The 13,290-nt window shown below is 51.9% G+C and overlaps 1 protein-coding gene across 1 annotated transcript in view; it reads right to left on the bottom strand.

Moving 5' to 3' along the window:
* The window catches only part of PTPRA (protein tyrosine phosphatase receptor type A), an 86,547-nt gene extending 75,580 nt beyond the window's left edge, over positions 1-10,967 (bottom strand). Inside the window, 1 exon segment of the mRNA XM_065735989.1 lies at positions 10,853-10,967. The gene's annotated coding sequence lies outside the window, so the exon portion shown is untranslated.
* Between the last annotated feature and the right edge of the window lie 2,323 nt (positions 10,968-13,290).

The raw sequence follows: 13,290 nt of genomic DNA, 5'->3' as shown, positions 1-13,290 counted from the left end.
TCTTTATTCAAGAACATTCTCCAGCAGTTTAGATGCCAACAGGTCACCTGTGACTCCATGACTCCTTTGCTGTCTTCACCCTAAGAACAACATCCAGAAAGGTCTCTCTGGCCAGCACTCTGCAGATGAGAGGACCTGGAGGGGCACAAGAACCCATCAGCTCCTGAGCTCCAGCTGTGACTTCCCACAGCTCCAGGAACATCCCATCTCTGCAGCAGGACCTGGCCCAGCTCAAATCCTACACCCCTCAAGGAGGAAGGGCTTCTGCTTGTAAATTGCTGCCGTGCTGATGATCCCAAAATGATGTAATCAACGGAACAGAAAGCAGTGATGGTGAGATTGCACGGATCGGTCCTCCAGACTTCTCCCAAAGCTCAGCACAGTAGGAATGGAGAGCTAGAACTTCAACCAACAAAGCAAGCCTGACCTGAGCTGGAATAGCCAAGATGTGGGGCAAACTACTTAAAAGCAAGCAGTTTTCCTACAGAAACAGATACCAGGTTGCTGGTAGCATTCTGGAAGCCCTTATCCTCACAAGGAACTAGTTACTGAGGAACGAGTTAGATAAAAAAAAAACGATGTAATAAGCACAAGAGAAATCTAACCAGAACTCTGGACTGGTACAGGGGGGAATCAGGGCAGCAGGCAGTGCCTTGGAATAGGCACAGAAACAAGTTTCCACAGGAGCTTGTTTCTTTAAAGTCAGATGTATTAGATCATCCTGTCCCCCAGAGTATGTCGTTTCCTAATGTTCTGCCCAGACCAATTTCAAATGTCAAAAGTAATGCGGGGTTTTTTTGGTTTTGCTTTTTAACTACCTTTCGTCCCTGCAGAGTCTGTCAGGGATGGGAATCTTACGCTCTGTTCTGTCTTTCACATTAAAAACGCAATTATCGGGCCAGCCTGACTGCAGCATCTCCTGTCACATAGATCCTGCAGGAGGCTGAAAGAACAGCTTGCTTTTCAAACAGAGTTAGGAAAATTAATACAAGTCTTTCAGAGCTCAGCGTTCACACGCCAATAAAATGTAGGAAAGGCATGTGCAGCCTCCAGGGAAAAGCATCCTTTACAGAAAGCCATCCATGCTGTCTTAAAAAGCACATGATGCAAGGCCCTTGAGAAGTACTCACCCTGAAATGCTCACTACTTCTTAAAACAGACTCATTCCTCTTGCTTTTCAACCTTCTCATCCAGTTAGCAAAGTAAAATCATAATGGAGATTTATAGGTGCACGTCTCCTTTGGATGCAGAAATTCTTGTTCAAGTGGATGCAGGAGACTGAGGAAAGTCATGGAGCACAGGCCTGAAGCTGAAGAAGCTTCAGCTCCTCTCATGAAGGCTGTAAGCATCTTGCAAGACTCAGCTCTCGGATAACCCTATGTGCAAATTACCACTACAAGCTGGAAACATCTGGATCTAGATAGTTAAACAAGATAGCATTGTTGGGTCACATCTGGTTTCCACATTTTCTACCAAAAGGACAGAAAGTCAGGCAGTTGGGGCACCCATCAGGGTCACGTGTTCTGCTGCAGCTCGTTCAGAGTCCTTCACATTGGGTGTCCAAAGATAAAGCAGCAGAGCTCCCTTCCCCAGCTCCCCGTGCCCAGGCTGCCCCTGTGCCAGATGCGGTCCAACACGCACAGGATGGATGGAACAACAAAAAAACCTTCTCAAAAGCAAGAATGCCTCGATCTTCCTCCAGCTCACCTCTGCCACGTGACAAGCTTATCAGCTCTTCACACACCTTCATTCCCTCCTGACAGTGGGGTAACAGCACTGCCTGCCCCACTCACAATTAACTAATGAAGCAGCAGCAGCGTGCCTGGACTCCACCGACTCCCTTCTCCATTTTAAAAGAGGACAGCACCTGATTCTGACAAGACAGGGCTTGACCTGCAGTTATTAAGCAGAAAGTGCAAATATTAAGTACAAATATCAGTGGTGAAATAGGCTCAGCTGGTGGCAAGGAAAGGGGAGGTCATAGCACAGGAGGAAATCACTGAAATCAACCACGTCTGGCTTCCAAGGATGACAAGGTTTAGCATCTTATTATTAATAATGAATCCTCTGCACTATGCTGTCTGCAAGAGGAAAAAAAAATAAGGAAAGTGTTGCTTTTTCAGCTGCCCATTAGATAAATGGAACCAAATGAGCCCCACTTATAAGTAAATCTCTTTCATATCAAGCATTAGGCGGCTCGAGTGGGAAGCAGCAGCGTCGTTAGGCATCAGACATCACCAAGGAAGAGATGCGAGGCTCAGTGTATTTCAAAAGCCAGCACCCCAGCAACCAGGGAAGCACAAATTCATTTCTCATTTTGCATCCTTAACTCCCCTCTGACAGCAAGCAGCCTGCTCTGACCCAGCAGGAATACTCACTCCAGCCCCTCCCTGGGCATAAAAACCTGCATCAGTAAAAAGGAGCACAATGGCAGCAGAGTTTGTGGAAGAGAGCTCAAAGAAGGAGGGAATATTAAGGATTTTCAACACCTCTAATTGAAGCCAGGGAAGGCTTGACAACTAGGCGCCTTTACACTTGAAAGTGCTAAGAAACAACGCTGCCCAGAGGGAAGGAAAACTACAAGTGGGAGAATTAAGTGAGTGCTCAACACAAATGTGATTTTTGTGAACACAGTTTATGGAATATGTTCTCGAAAGCAAAGGAGAATGGGCAAAGAAAGGGCCAGATGGGAACTGCCCAACTTTCTGCCTGTAAGCACTGCGTTACAAGATCATCTTTTGGTTCTCGGCCACAGACCCGTGCTCAAAAACTCAATGGAGAGGCAGGAGCCAAGAACAGCTCAGAGCTGGGAGGTAAAAATGGATGAAAATGGATCCACTGCGTCTTCAGTGGTCCCGTTTGCAGTCCTGGAGTTCGAGACAGAGAGAGGCATCCAATAACCACGGCACAGAGGAGGAGGAAGGATCTGGTAGCTGGGGCAAAGAGGGAAGGAAACGATCCCAAACCAGGAATTTCTAAGCTAGGTCCACATTAGCACAGACCAATCCTGTGCTCAGAAATGCATTCAGGTGGCTCTTTTCTTCTCCCCCATAGCACTGCTTTCTCATTTTCATCAGGCCTCTCCCTTCTGCCAAAGGCTCCTGCAGCTGGGATCAGCACAGAGGTGGTGTTTGGTGACGTGTCCACCACAGAAGCAATTTTGAGGATGTCCAAAGGGAGAATGCAGTTCAGACAGTTCAAATTCTTCATAAGCTTTGGAGCATTTAATCCAGTGCACCGCTTTCTTCAAAGTAACATTAGGTCCCAGCTTCCGAAACCAGTTGAAGCACAGCTCTATCAGTAATGAGAAAATTGATTCCAACGTAACACCCAGCACTGGGGTCTGATGGGGTCACTTGTAAACACACATGAGATGACCACAGATGAACTGGGGCCACTGGATACACATGAAAACTGGCTGAACAACACTGAAGAGCTCCAAAAGGGCTCCAAAAGACTCATCTGACAGGGACTTGAAAAGCCGTCTTACCTTTGACAAAAGGAACTGATGGGACAGCTCTGAATGCAGAGGTGTGAGTTGGTAGTGCAAGCCTAAGTGATGAGCTTGTGTCACAGCCTGAGGAGGGCAACCTTGTTCCAGTGTCTTAATTAACTTCTTTCTCATATCTAATCTAAATCCCCCCTCTTTTAGCCTGAAACCATTCCCCCATCCTCCATCTCACACGAAGCTATTGCCCAGACTCCTTCTCACTCTGGAAGCACACAAGTTCTGGCATGCTGTCAGCACTACACACATCCCAAGGATGGCAGCCAGTCCATAGGATCAAAACACAAGGGAAAAACCTCTTAATGTTGTCACAGCCAAAGCTCATCTACCCTCCCTGGGAAGGAGGCTTTGCAATGCTGTGGCTTCGTGCCATCACAGATGCTGGAGCAGGGAGATAAAGGGGCAAGAATGCTCCAGTCCTTCTATTTCAGACACAGCTCAGTGGGAAGCAGTTCCCATTCCTTCAGCAGGCTGGACAGCTCTTCAGAGACAGCTCTCAGTGAGGGTGGTAATAAAGTGACATGGGCAGCATCACCTGTAGGGTGGGATGGGGCATAGCCACCACTGGCATGGCACGGTTATCCTGAGAAGATCTTACAGTGTTGGATGCAAACAGGACAAAGACCTCCACGTATCTATTAAAGCTGGTTCTTGGGTAACGTCCACGTTCCTCGTTGATTACTTGAGGTTCTGAAGCTGGTTGCCTTAATGAAGCAGCAGAGCAAGAAAAAATTCATACAAAATAGAAAAAGGCCACCTCAGCAGTCCAGCAATACGTCCCTGATGCAGGCACTGGATGGCATTTTGGCAGACAAGAATCCAGCAACCAGCTCTATTAAACCTCTGCTCTACACCACGTTCCTCGACATGCCATGCTGCAATAAGCCCCCAGTACACACAGCTGCTCATGCTCACATGTCCACAAGAAGCCCTTGTAGGATTGTTAACCACCTCTTGACCCCTTCCAACACAACTCACTCTTTGGACCAAGATGGAAAGCACTCAGGCAGCCAGAAAGTTTTGGTGGCCTCCCTGGGGCTTCAAGCAAGGAGGGGATGGCAAGGCCCTGGCATAGGCTGCCCACCCCATACCTCCTTTAGCCGTGCTGTGAGATAGGAGACAGGATGGTCTCCCTTTTGTTTTACATGTCTATGGAGAGCAGAGAGTCATCCCAAACAGCCCACGTATATCAGCCAGCCATAGTGGCTGAAAAAATCACCAGTCTGCAGCTGCTGCAGGCAAAGCCAGCTATGAAAACGATGCTAGATGAATTGGTTTAACATTCTGATGAACAGGTAGAGCTGTTTAAGAGGGTTTTTTTTCCATAAACCCACAGGAATTGTGTACTGCCTACCCTAGATGAGTTTGTCATCCTGTCCAGCACAGACCTAAAATGCAAATTCACCCATCGCACAGCAATCTACACACAAAAGCATACCTCCAAAGGTATGGAAAAACAAACAGGAATAGACAAACCCACTGCCCCAGAGAAAGATTTCGGAAGACTGAGAGGGGCAAAATTAAGATGCAGTAAAACTATCCCCAAAACCTCAAAGTAAAACAATGCTGATGGTGAAAACAGCCTTCCCATCTCTCTCCTACACCACCTTAGAAAATAATTTAACCTCTGTAACCAAAGCTCATCAACAGTTTTCCAGCCACCAGTGCCTAACAACAAGCCCCCACCACCAAGGCAGGGCTCCTGCCTTGCTCCCAACCTTCCATCTGAATGAAGATGCAAATTCTACACAGCGACTGGGATTAAAAACATCTTCCTGTCTGTAACTAAATAGGTTTAAAGTCCCCTCAAGAGAAAATCTTGAGGATTATCCGTGCTTTCCAATTTATTATTCGTCCACAACTCATTTCTATTCATCTCACATCCGTCGTTCAGGTTTGGTGATTGTGGTGGTAGCACCTTCCAGGTGATGTGAAGTGGCAGTGGGGACATCACTTGGGCACGTCACTCCTTCCTCCACCTTCTCCACAGATGGAGCTGAGTAAACTGAAAACCTTCCCCACATGTGCTGAGAGCTCTCCTTGGGTCACATCATCAGCTATCGGGGTGATGCTTATCAGAAAGCCCACAGGGACAAGACTGCTGTTTCAGAGGGTGAGCTAAGAGATGCCCGGCTGCATGCGAGCCATTGCTGTGATTAACAGCAGGACTTCAGGCTGGTGTAATGCACATCGAGGCCAGGAACAGATTTCCTGGCTGCAGAAAGCTCTCTAACACGAACTATGACGTAATTTGCTAACACAAATTACTAATGGCACCCCTCAGCCAGCTGTGATTTGTGAATGAAGTGTTTGAAATTCCCAGAGTACGAATCAAGACAGTGACTCTGAGAAGCAGGGTCTCGAGCAAGGGATGGACCCCACACAAACCCAGAGAGAAAGGAGGATCCCTTTGCAAGCACAGTGAGGCTCACCACACAGCCACATCACCGAACTGCAGCTGTCATCGGTGTTCCTAAGGGCAGCAGTGCCCCAAAAAGCCCCAAAGCTACGCATGCTCCTTCAGCCCATCCCATACACGTCGCCACTGATGGCTGATGGCACACATACCCACAGAGGTAAAGATGAGGCTGCATGCTGCAAACAGCAAAGAAAGAAGAAAAACTGGATGCTGGGGATGCTTCTATAGGTTCTAACTCTCCAAGTTACTTATAGTCAGGAGATCTCAATTCCTTGCACAAGCACCTAGTGAGCACGAGCATTTGAGCAAGGTCCTGGACACCTCTGACATCACACAGCTGAGCCACATGCCCCAGGAACCTCAGCTGGCCCTGGGGTAAGGTCACTGCTGGCGGGGTGGAGACCAGAACTGAGCTAAGCCCCTGGGCTTGAGATCATCCCAACAATCCTGACTCTGAGAGGTTGTTTCGAAACAGCAGGCGTGATACAGGAAGGCAGCCACCAAAAAGAGGAGGCACACTCAGCTGCAGCACAACCCTGATTGATTCACTGCTCACACGTGAACCCAGCCTTCCTGTCACCTATTACTTCATGCGGATACACAGAGCCCACAAGTTTGAACATGCCAAACTCTCTCTTTGAGACTGGTGTGCTGCCACAGCTCCTCAGGACCCGTCCAATCTGGCCTCTAAGGTAAACCTATAAGAGGGTGTTGGGGTGGCAGATGTTTCAGACCCCCAAGGTATGGATATGGGTCTTAACACTGCTCAGAGCCCATTCCAACTAAAAGAGGGGCATTTAAACCAGATGGTAAGGGGAAACATTTCTCTCAGAGGGCGGTGAGGTCTTGGCACTGCTGCCCAAAGAGCTGTGGGTGCTCTATCCCTGGAGGTGCTAGAGGCCTTGGATGGGGCCCTGGGCAGCCTGAGCCAGTGGGGGGCAGCCAGCCCATAGCAGGGGTTGGGGTCGGTTGGGCATTCAAGCCTCTTCTAACCCAACCATCCCATGCCTGCTGGGGCTCCTGGGCATCTCCCATTCCAACCAGGGATGCACAATGAGGCAATGAACCTACCAGCACAGAGGATGGCTGCAAGAATCTAGATGAGCACATAACTGCAGTAACCTCTGTGGTGTTTCATGGATAAACGCAATGCAAGCTAGGAAGGATGCCTGCACCTCCCCTTTGTCAAACACAGGCGAATTTCAGGGGAAGGAATTTGGCAAGCAAAAGAAAAGAGAACAGGGCTGTCTAACCAGAAGACACAGGAACGTGGCTCTCCCTCCCCACACATGCCCTTGGCTCCACCTCCCGTTCCCTCCTACCTGCAGTGCCTGCCTTTGGTCTTGCATACAGGATCTAATTTTGCTTTAGAGTCGCAGGACATGGCGTGGTACAACCTGACTCATGCAGGAGGCAGAGGTTACGCTCTCGTCTACGCTTCTGAAGCTTGCAGGACACTTGTGTTCCATCTCAGGCCCAAATTAATGTTAATTACCGTGCACAAAATGGAGCTGCTTCAACAGGAGGAAATTAGGACAACAAATTATCCTGGAATAGAGAGGACTCGCTGCTTAAGGAAGCAATCTGTCTGCACACAGAACAAAAAGGGCATTGCACCCAGACTGCTTGGAAACAAGCCGTCCCCACCACCTTCTTTAGCAGGTGGCTGACCTCAGTGCTTGTTACAGTAGCCATCAGGGCTTCCTTCCCCACCAACACGCTGAAATCAACCCACACTCACTAGCTTTCTTCTATCAAAACCACAGCCACAGTAAACACAGAGGTGTCCTATGTGTAACCAGGGCAGAAGCAGAGCTGATGACCACTGAGCACTGGGTGAGCTCTGAGTGAGGGCAGGGATCCCAGGCCATCCTGGCCACATATGTCTCTGCGATCACACTCCGGTTGCTGCTGCATCTCCAAAGCCACAAACGCAGCTCATTCATTCACAGCCAGCTCTCGTTGCTCAACATAAACAGACTGTGCTGCAGCAAAACCAGCACGCTGCTCAGCACACACCAGAGAGCAGGCACACGTCCAGGCACAGATTCAGAAGCTGCCCGTGCTGTGCTTAGCACCATCAGCACCACCGTGATTGCTGTGACACGTGGTCACGGGCACCAAGTCGGGAGCACAGTCACAATGTGCAATGCTAAAGGTGTGGGGCAGAGCAGCTGGAAAGCTGTACGTGGAGAAAAAGGATCTGGGGGTGCTGGTCTGCAGCCAGCTGAGCATCAGCAAGCAGCATGCTCAGGTGGCCAACAAAGTCGATGGCATCCCAGCTTGGATGGGAGGTAATGGCCTCAAGTTGCACCACAGGAGGTTGGGGCTGAATATCAGGAAACATTTCTGCTCCTAAAGAGTGGTGATGCACTGGCATGGGCTGCCCAGGGAGGTGGAGGGGTCACCATCCCTGGAGGTGTTCAAGAACCATGGGGATGCGACTTGGGCAGTGGGGCTGATGATCTCAGAGGTCTTTTCTGACCTTCATGACTCTGTGCTTCTGCAGCAAACCAGAGGCAGTCCCACTGCAGCTGGGCTACAGAGCACCAAAAAATACCCTGCTGCCAAAATATATCCAACCAACCCACGTGGCTTTCCACACAGGATGTACATACAGAGCAGCACGGTCTTCCCTAGGGCTTCCAGGAGCTCAGAAATGGAAGGTGTCCAAAAGAAGCTGCCCAGGGAAGAGTAAAGATGTGCTACCTCAAGAGTGATGGCTGAGCAGACATGTGACACGGCACTTGCTGCATCTGAGAAGAGGGGTTCCAGTGTCTTTATGGGTTATTGAAAGAAAAAGACTTGGAAAGAAAGCATTCTCTGTCAGAGAAATAGAAAGCACAGCTGGTTCAGGCCAGGCAATACCTAGGAGCAGCTGCTCCCGAGGAAGATGCAAGAAATCACTCCAGACAGTCAGGGAATCATTTAGTTATCAGGAAATCTCTTCCTAATCCCTGCATAAAGTGATTAAACACAATGGCATATACCCCATATATTAAATATTAATCCTTCCCAATGTGGCCGCTGATGTTCTGGTTATCCAGCTCAGGTATGGAATGTTCACAGCATGCAATCCTTTCTCCATCCCTAACCACATCAATCCAACACACAAACCCCAGCGCAAGGCAGCAGAAATATCCTGTGACCCAATTAGAGAATAACCCTGGTATCTGGTGATATTCCCTGAGCCTCAGAGCAGAATGGGATGGCCCCAAAAACAGCTCAGCAGCAGGGAAGGAGTTAAGAGCGGAGAGGTGAATCAGCCCCCTGCCATAAACACAGACATTTCCTACCTCTTAGCTCTAGTGCTTCTTCCTGTCCACAGGCTTCCGAGATGCTTGTGTACCTGGTCACATTCAAATGATTTCCACCGCAACAGGAAAGAGAGGCATTTGGTTTATTTTAAGAGGAAAACTCCATTTGTGAATGAGACCAGAAAACGGCTGTAAAGGACAACCTCCTTCCCATCCTGCACCAACACCGAGGTGTCAGCCAGGAGCTGGTGCATCTGCTTCGCTATCTGTGGCTCTGCTGAAGCACACGGGCACTGCGCTCTGGCCAGAAAGCACAAACAAAGTGTTACCATGGGGAGAAAGATAGAAAAATAAAGGTATTTTGCCCAGCACTGCATTGAATTGCAGCGATCCCGTAGTGTCTCCATGGGGTTTCAAACCTATCTGGGAGATGAGCAGCATACAAAATCCTGCATCTCCCGCTCATACCACACAGCCATCGCCCAGCACTCTGCACACAAGGCAAAGTGGCTGACATGGCTCGCTCCATCCTGCTGACCTGGGATCCCCCTTCCTGCCACACAGCTCGACCCCCCAAAATCCCCGAGCAAAGAGTATCTGAGAGGAATAGATGCAGGAGACAGGGAAAGAGGGATTTCAGACAGCTCTTCCATGAGGATGTTAACGTTGGACGTGACCCAACGGCACAGAGCTGCACAAAGCATCAGTTATGTGAGGGTGACATTTCAGAAAAGCAGAGCCATGTATCCTATTAGCTCGAAAACAATACAGCCACATCAACGCCAGGACAGCGGTGTCCCTGGAAACATCTCTTTTCTCTAACTAACACTGAGCAGAAGCTCTGGAACATCACCCCCGAAACCTCTCCAGGATACCCCCATCCACTGGGGGCACAGCAATGCCCATTTCTTTCCCAGCAGCCCAGAAAGCAAACCCCCAAACGTTTTCAAGGTGCACACGCTCGCAGAGAGCTTCCCAACAGCCGCGGCCACAGAGGGGGGATGAGTAATTTCTGAGCTGCAGAGAGAGCGCTCTGCAAACGCCCCGAGTCAATTCCTGAGGGCTCTCAGAACCCCATCCCTCCTCCTTGAGAAACGCCCCAGCCGGAAAGACAGAAAAAAAAAACCAAAAAAAAACCTCATTTACCCTCCGACAGACGCAGGGATCGGGGAGAGGGGAAAAAGAGCAACAAAACCCAAATCAAAAGTATTAGTAACGATGATTACAAAGACTGCCTTCCTTCCCGTCGCGTCCTCAGTGATATCGAAGGGGAGAGAGCAGCAAACGTCCGCAGGGAGGAGAGCTGATGGTGGCACGGCCGCACCGCGGGGTCACGAAGGTGGGGAAGGAGCTCTCTCATCTACCATTAGGTTCCCCAGGGAGGTGGTTGAGTCACCGTCCCTGGATGCGTTTGAGAGCCGTTTGGATGTGGTGCTCAGAGTTATGATTTAGCAGAGGGTTGGTAGAGCGAGGGCAGCACGGTTGGGCTGCGGTTGGACTTGATCATCTTTCAGGTCTTTTCCAACCTGTGGTGCTGTGATCACAGCGGGATCCAAGCACCGCCCGGGACACCACAACCACGAGGCCGAGCTCCACCGCAGCCACTGAAGGAGTGGGGAAAGAACCCCCTGCTTTCCTCCCCTCCCCCCCCACGCAGCCGCCGCTCACCTGCAGGCGCGGGGCCGGGCCCGCTGCTCTCTCCCTCTCTCGCCGCCACCGCCGCCTCCCAACGCTGCGAGGCCGCGGCGGCCGGGAGCATGGACGGGGGAAAGGGCCGCGGCTCTGGGGGACTGTCGGGGGCCCGGCGCTGTCCAACGCCGCCTCTCAGCGCTCCGCCGCGGGGCTGCCGGCCCTCAGCGGCGCCCCCGCTGCCGCCCGCCCGCTCCCGCTCCCACCGCCGCCGCCATGGTGCGGCTCCATGCAGGGCGCGCACCGCTGACAGGGGCGGGGATACTGAGGGCGGGGCCATGAGGCAGAAGGCGGAGCCAATGGGCGGGACCGATGGGCGGGACTAAAGGGAAAGACCAATGGGCGGAACGGATGGGGGGCGGAACTGGAGGGAGGGAGCGATGGGGGGACCAATGGGGGGGGCAGGTGGGCAGGACCAATCGGAAGGGGTGATGGGCGGGGCTACGCGTGGTAGTGGGCGGGGCTACGGGGTGGGGCGAGGCGCTGCTTGGATGCGTTGATGCTTTCTGGGGGAGTTTTAAGCGCTGGAAGGACGGGTTGCATTGAGCCCACGTGGGGATAGGGCTGCCGGGTACAGCCAGAGCTGGAGGAAGAATCGGAATGCGTAATTATTGGGGCAGAATCGCGGAGTTGGAAGGGTTCCGTCCGGTCCTACTCATGCAGGGACACGCACAGCTCCATCGGTGATCCGAGCTCTGTTCCTGCGTGACCTTGGGTGTGTGCAGGGCCGAGGCATACTGCACCTCTCTGGGCAGCCTGTGCCAGTGCTTCGCTGCCCTTAGCGTAAAAAACTTTCCTTAGGTCCCTGCAGTCTCAACCTGCAACAGAAGTCACCCCAAAGAGGGAGACTCCGTCTCCCGTGTGTGTATTCACATCGTGTTGCTGCCATCTGCCGGCTTCTGCCTGCGGTTGTGAACGGCACTCCTTGCTCTGAGCCGTGGCTTTTTGGGGGAAAAAACATTGCTCCGTTTGCCGTCTCTGAATAAGGCTGTGATCGAGGAGGTGGCAGCAGGATGAGAGGACCAGGCAACAGAGTGGCCCCAGCCCTGCTTTGAAGCAATGATGCTTCGACTCTTCTTCCTGGAACTGTGGAATATGTGTGGAAAGGAATGTACGTGCAGAGCTGATTGCAGTGAGCCTCCTGCCTCACTGCGCAGCCTCAATTTATGCCAGGGGAGGTCCAGGTTGGGTATGAGGAAACTCAGGCAGAGGATATTCAGAAAGAGCGGTCAGCATTGGCACAGGCTGCCCAGAGAGGTGGTGGGGTCATTGTCCCTGGAGGTGTTCAGGAGCTGTGGCACTGAGGGATGTGGTTACGGGCATGGTGGGGGTGGGTTGGGGTTGGATTAGTTGATCTTAGAGCTCTTTTCCAACCTTAATGATTCTGTGATTCTATGAATACCTCTGTCCTTTAGCTCCCAGAACAGAGGCTACAGGCTCCCAGTGCCAACTTCTACTCTAGGGGGAGCAGGGATAGAGGGAGCTCTGTGGGTGCCCCATCCCTGGAGGTGCCCAAGACCACATGGGATGGGGCTCTGAGCAAGCTGACCTGCTGGGAGCACCCAGCCCATGGCAGGGTTTGGAGCTGGGTGGGCTTTAAGGTCTCTTCCAACTCAACCATTCTGCTATTCCATGGTTCTGTGATCCGGGGGGGTTGGATTTGATGGTCTTCCAACCCTTACAATTCTGTGATCTGTGGTGCCAAAGGATGATCGAGGGTGTCAGGAATTTACACCTGATGATAATATGTCATTGCGAATATTAAAATTCTACAGACTCTGCACATAAAAAGACACAGAGATCCGGTTGTTGAATACATCAACGCTCGGAGCACACACCTCTTGCTGATGCTCTTACGATTTCTGCCATCTGAGCTCACCCGCTGCACACTGCTTGGCAGAAAACAGCTGGATACAGAGCTAAGGATCGTTAGTACGCCTTTGCACCGGTGAAAGGGCCTCAAGGGCAGGGTCAGACCCTAACAGCCGGGTTTAGGGCGGTCCAAGCCGCTGTAGGGCTGCAAGGCCCCGGTGATGAGCCCCTCCCAGCGCTCCTCTTATCACCGCCCTCCCCTCGGGGACGGACGGGCGCGACGACCAATGAGCAGCGTGCACGAGTTGGTGGGCGGGGCTCAGCGCTGACCCGGCACGAGGTGGCGGACGCAGGTGGGATCGCGTCCGAGTTCGGGTTGAGGACCGGGAGAAGGGCAGGGAGCGGGGCAGGGAGCGGGGCCGGGATCGGGCCCGGGGCCGGGAGCGGGGTATTCCCGTGTCGTAGCGGGCAGCCGAGTTCCGCCGGGGTCGAGGACGCTGCCCCGGGGCCGGGCGGTTCGCGGCCTGCAGGCCCGGGCTGTGCGCTGCGGCCCCGGCGGTCCCGGAGGGGACATCCGATCCCCTCTTTAACTCCGTGTCCTTATG

Source organism: Cyrtonyx montezumae, unplaced genomic scaffold (genome assembly GCF_038088225.1).
Source record: "Cyrtonyx montezumae isolate F1298 unplaced genomic scaffold, pur_monq_1.0 scaffold_2, whole genome shotgun sequence".
Lineage (NCBI taxonomy): Eukaryota > Metazoa > Chordata > Aves > Galliformes > Odontophoridae > Cyrtonyx > Cyrtonyx montezumae.
This window is presented reverse-complemented; position numbering and strand designations above follow the sequence as displayed.